Here is a 6,000-nt window from a genome sequence, read left to right as displayed (position 1 = left end):
TCACACAGTTCTCCTGCCTCAGCCTCCCGAGTAGCTGGGACTAAAGGCACCCACCACCACGCCCGGCTAATTTTTTGTATTTTTAGTAGAGACAGGGTTTCACTGTGTTAGCCAGGATGGTCTCAATCTCCTGACCTTGTGATCCACCCGCCTCAGCCTCCCAAAGTGCTGGGATTACAGGCATGAGCCACCACGCCCAGCCAACAATGCAAAGTTTTATTTTTTGTTAAAGTTATATGTTGGCTGTAGGTTGACTTAAGGTCTGGTCTTTTTCATTCCAGGATCTAGGCTGAAGAGCAGCCCCAATTTGGGATACAGCAGAGGGAATAAAAAGGAATGGTAAAACTAGGAATAGCTTTTAAAGTTCAGTCATGGTGTAAATCAGTTCCATGGCTGATCTGGTTTAGATGTCTCCCCAGCCAAATCTCATTTTGAATTCCCATGTGTTGTGGGAGGGACCTCGTGGGAGGTAATTGAATCATCGGGGCAGGTCTTTTCCATGCTGCTGTTGTGATAGTAAGTCTCACAAGATCTGATGGTTATTATAAGTTGGAGTTTTCCTGCACAAGCTCCCTTTTTGCCTGCTGCCATCCATGTAAGACGTGACTTGCTGCTCCTTGCCTTCTGCCATGATTGTGAGGCCTCACCAGCCATGTGGAACTGTGGGTCCAGTAAACCTTTTTCTTTTGTAAATTGCCCAGTCTCAGATATGTCTTTATCAGCAGCATGAAAATGGACTAATACAATGATCATAGCAAATGACAAAGCCAAGTCTCATATTCATTGACTGAGAAAGTATGTTCAAATATCTGGAATCAATAGTATAATCTATCACAATTGCCGTTTTGTATTTCAATTGCATCCCTTATTTCAATTCTCTTTACCCCTGCCTTAAACTTGACTTCTCTCAGCTTCCTCAAGGAAGCCTTCTCTGATGGTCTCAGACTAGGCCACATCTACTGCTATTGGCTGTTGCGGAATTTATACTTCTCCTTCATGACACACATGAGACCACTGCAATTATTTATGCACTTATTTAATTTCTGACAGCCCCTAGACTGAAAGCTCTGTGAGGGCAGAGACAGTGTCTGTTTTGCTCATCATTTAACCCTTGGCAGCTAGAAAACTGTCTGGCATAGAGCAGCATGTAAAGGAATGAATGATTGCCTTAGTCATGCCCATATCATCCTTCACCTGGTTTACTGAAAGACCTTACCAGTAGTTTTGGAAATCTAATTTATTTTTCTGCCATCAGGATTTTCTTTCTTAAAGACATACTCTTGGCTGGGTGTGGTGGCTCACACATGTAATCTCAGAACTTTGGGAGGCTCAGGTGGGCAGATCATTTGAGGTCGGGAGTTGGAGACCAGCCTGGCCAACATGGTGAAACCTCATCTCTACTAAAAGTACAAAAATTAGCTGGGTGTGGTGGTATGCACCTGTAATCCCGGCTACCTACTTGGGAGGCTGAAGGGGAGGATCGCTTGAACCCAGGAGGTGGAGGTTGCAGTGAGTCAAGGTAGTGCCACTGCACTCCAGCCTGGGTGACAGTGAGAATCCATCTCAAAAACAAAACAGAAAAAACCAAAAAGACTTACTCTTTATATCATCTATTGGTTTTCTAGGTCAGGTTGTGCTTCTGAAGTTTCCTGAATGTGTATGCTTTCTCAGACCTCTATCCTTTTGCATGGGCTGTTCCTTCTGTAGGATTCCCTCCCTCCCCGCAGTGCTCTGCCGGGTAAAATCCTGTTCATCTTTTAACTTCAGTTCGGAGGCTACCTCCTCTTGGAAACCTCCCATGACTCTCAGTGCAGACTTGGGCCCCTGCCCTTCTGCTTCCACATATGCACCTCCATTTTAGCAATTATCATGTTTCATTCTAAACCCAACACTGTGGTTTTCTAGTGCAGATTAGAAAAAGGAGAGTGTTGTGGGAAGTGAGGGACCTCGAATGGAGGGACTGGCTGGAGCTGCGGCAGAGGAAACATAAATTGTGGAGATTTTATGGACATTTATCACTTCCCTAATAATACTGTTATAATTTCTTAGGACTGTCTTACTTTAATCTCTTAATCCTGTTATCTTTGTAAGCTGAGGATGTACGTCACCTCAGGACCCTGTGATGATTGCGTTAACTGTACAATTTGATTATAAAACGTGTGTTTGAACAATATGAAATCAGTGCACCTTGAAAATGAACAGAATAACAGCGATTTTAGGGAACAAGGGAAGACAACCATAAGGTCTGACTGCCTGTGGGGTCGGGCAAAAAGCCATATTTTTCTTCTTGCAGAGAGCCTATAAACAGACGTGCAAATAGGAGAGATAGCAGTAAATTCTTTTTCTAGCAAGGAATATTAAGATCCTAGGAAAATAATTGCATTCCTTGGGGGAGGTCTATAAATGGCCGCTCTGGGAGTGTCTGTCTTATGTGGTTGAGTAAGGACTGAAATACGCCCTGATCTCCTGCAGTACCCTCAGGCTTATTAGGGTGGGGAAAAAACTACTCCCTGGTAAATTTGAGGTCAGACCGGTTCTCTGCTCTGGAGCCCTGTTTTCTGTTGTTTAAGATGTTTATCAAGACAATACGTGCACAGGTGAACAGAGACCCTTATCAGGAGTTTTTGATTTTGCCCTTTGCCTTGTGATCTTTATTGGCCTCAGAAGCATGTGATCTTTGTTCTCCTTTTTGCGCTTTGAAACATGTAGTCTTTGTGACCTACTCCCTGTTCATACACCCCCTCCCCTTTTGAAATCCTTAATAAAACTTGCTGGTTTTGTGGCTCAGGTGGGCATCACAGACCTACTGATATGTGATGTCACCCCCGGTGGCCAGGCTATAAAATTCCTCTCTTTGTACTCTTTCTCTTTATTTCTCAGACCAGCCGACACTTAGGGAAAATAGAAAGAACCTATGCTGAAATATTGGGGGTGGATTCCCCTGATAGGATAGAGGTTAACATTGTGGTTTTCCAGTGCAGATTAGAAAAAGGAGAGAGGGAACAGCAGAGTGGTGCAGTGGAAGCATACCTCTGGGCCCATAACCCAGAGGTTGATGGATGGAAACCATCCTCTGCTAGCTTTGTGATCTTGGCTGGGTGTGGTGGCTCACATCTGTAATCCCAGCACTTTGGGATGCCAAGGTGGGAGGATCGCTTGAGACTAGCCTGGGCAACATAGCAAGACACCGTCTCCATAAAAAGGAAAACAAAAACAAACAAACACACACACACATACACAAGAGAGGCATTTCTAAATAGAGGCCTGCTGACAACAGCAGAATTTACCACTGATGGCCTGTCAGTAAAGGAGCGGTGCCTGTCCCAGCTAACACAAGCACCTTCTGCAGTGGCTGCAGCAGTGTTTCCCTAGTGAGGACCTGCTTCCTACAACTCTCATCTACAAGTCTGAGCCTGAAAACTGCCTCAGATTTTAGCAAAACAAGCACAGTCTTGCTGGCTTCTTCTGTTTTCCTCTGAGTTGAAGGGGTCCAGGGCAGACTCAGAGCCCCTGGTTTCCTTATCATGAGCCTGAGCATGAGTCAGAATCACCTGAGGGCTTATGAAGCCAAAGGTTGCTGGGCTCCATCCAGAGTTTCTGGTCCAATAGTTCTAGGGTGGGGACTGGAACTCACATTCGTGAAAGATTCCCAGGGGATGCTGCTTCTGCTGGGCTGGACTTAACCACTGGCTTAACAATGGGCCACAAGCAGGACCACAGTGAAAAACTCTAGTCAAACAGGAAGATACAGAAAACTTCATCCTTGATCAGGCACTTCTTGCTTCATTTACACAGGTGCCTGCATTTTTTACCCAAGGGAAGACTTTGTGACTTGATAATTTCCACTTGTGGAACCAGTTGAACTGGATATTTACTATCAGATATTTACTTATGCCAAATAAACATTGTTATACACTATGTAAAAATAGAAGGTGCTGTCATTCTGAATTCCTTGCAAGGGCTATTCCTTCAAACCTGCTCCCTTGTGCATCTGTATCACTGAGTCATGTAGGCCAAAGGCATCATAAGCCAAATAGTTGGAACTCAGTAGTTCTGTTCCACTGCATCCTTCCCTCAATAAACTTAGTTTACAGTAGACATCAGAAGTTTGTATTCAACCTCTAGCAGTAGTTTCTAAGGCATCATGCAATTAATATAAATCAATTTTAAAATTTATAACCTCCTGATAGGCCCTCTTGTTAAATTACGAACGTTGTATTTATTTTAAAAATGTTGGCTGGATGCAGTGGCTCACTCCTATAATCCTAGCACTTTGGGAGGCTCAAGGGATCACTTGAACCTGGGAGTTTGAGACCAGCCTGGGCAACATGATGAAACCTTGTCTCTACAAAACATACAAAATTTAGCTGGGCATTGTGGTGCACCTTTGTGGTCCTAGCTACTCATGAGGCTGAGGTGGGAGGATCGTTTGAGTCCAGGGGTGGGGGGTCAAGGTTGCAGTGAGCTGAAATTGCATCATTGCACTCCAACCTGGTAACAGAGGGATACCCTGTTTCAAAAAAAAAAAAAAAAAAAAAAAAAAGTTAACAATGTTAACAATGGGGAGAGCTATGAAAACAAAATTTTAGAGACAGTGTGGCTCAAGTATGGTTTTTGTGCGGTTGTAATTAGAAGGAACCAATGTGGCTGACTGATTTTGAACTACAATTGTCACTGACAATAAGAGTTACTGTGGAGGATGAAAAACTCCCATCATTCTCTTAGCAAGACTTGGAAAGAAGGATGAATTACATTCAGCAAATTTAATATTTCACTGGTGCTAAAACTCACATTGTTTTGCGTTGTTAAATCTCTGAAATCCTGATGTATTTTACCAAGAATGGCATTTTATGATTATGGTTGGCTAGGTCATGGTTGTGATGTGGTGTCACTGCCTGCATATGTACAAACTTGGTGGTTATTCCTGGTGGGATGACTTGGCAACTGTAATCTCCATGTTTCTTTCAACAGATTATATAAGGACCATCTGGAAAAGAAACATGCTGCCTGTTGTCTGGAAACCTTCCTGTGACATCTTCAGGTAAGATCAGGAGAGTCCCAGCATCAAAATTTGTAAAACAAGTGTCAGTAGTTTGCAAGAAAACAGTAGTGGAATAGTTTTAAGAAATGCTGCATTATTAGCACATAGTAATTAAGGACACAGAAGACATTTCTATATGAATGACACAGACATCAATGACTATAAGCTGAAAAATGACTCAGAAGAAGAATAGAGATTCTGAATGTAAAGAAATTACAGGAATTCTTTAATGAATTTATTTTTGCTTATACCTTCCTTCTTATGTATGCACAAGAAATGTATGTTAACAATGTAGGTCTAAGTCTGTGCTTGTTCACTAAAAATTCTAAATGATAAAAAAGTATTACAAATAGTTGAATTGGAAATATTTCTTTTTTTTCTTTTTTTTTTTGAGATGGAGTCTTACTCTGTTGCCCAAGCTGGAGTGCAGTGGCGCGATCTTGGCTCACTGCAACCTCTGCCCCCTGGGTTCAAGCAATTCTTCTGCCTCAGCCTCCCGTGTAGCTGGAGGCGCCCAACATCATGCCCTGCTAATTTTTGTATTTTTAATAAAGACGGGGTTTTGCCAAGTTCACCAGGCTGGTCCCGAACTCCAGACCTCAGATGATCTGCCTGCTTTGGCCTCCCAAACTGCTGGGATTACAGGCATGAGCCACTGCATCCGGCGAGGAATATCTTTCTTTTTAACAGCAACTTTCAATCTTTTTAGTCTGAGGACCCCTTTACATCTTAAAAAATATTGAGAACACTGGAGAACTTGTGGTTTATATGGTAATATCAATAGTTACCACATTAGAAATTTAAACAGACGTTTAATACCAAAGAATCACAAGCACATGTTCCACTAGCTGTCAGAGAGATAATGACATCACACATCACGTATCCTCTGGGAAGCTCCAATGTATACTGGTAAGAGAATGAAAATGAAAAGAAAGGGAGGAACCACACTTTGAGAATCC

The sequence above is a fragment of the Pongo pygmaeus genome, chromosome 13, assembly GCF_028885625.2.
Source record: "Pongo pygmaeus isolate AG05252 chromosome 13, NHGRI_mPonPyg2-v2.0_pri, whole genome shotgun sequence".
In the NCBI taxonomy this organism is placed as follows: Eukaryota; Metazoa; Chordata; class Mammalia; order Primates; family Hominidae; genus Pongo; species Pongo pygmaeus.
The sequence above is the reverse complement of the archived record's forward strand: the minus strand, read 5'-3'. Positions refer to the sequence as shown.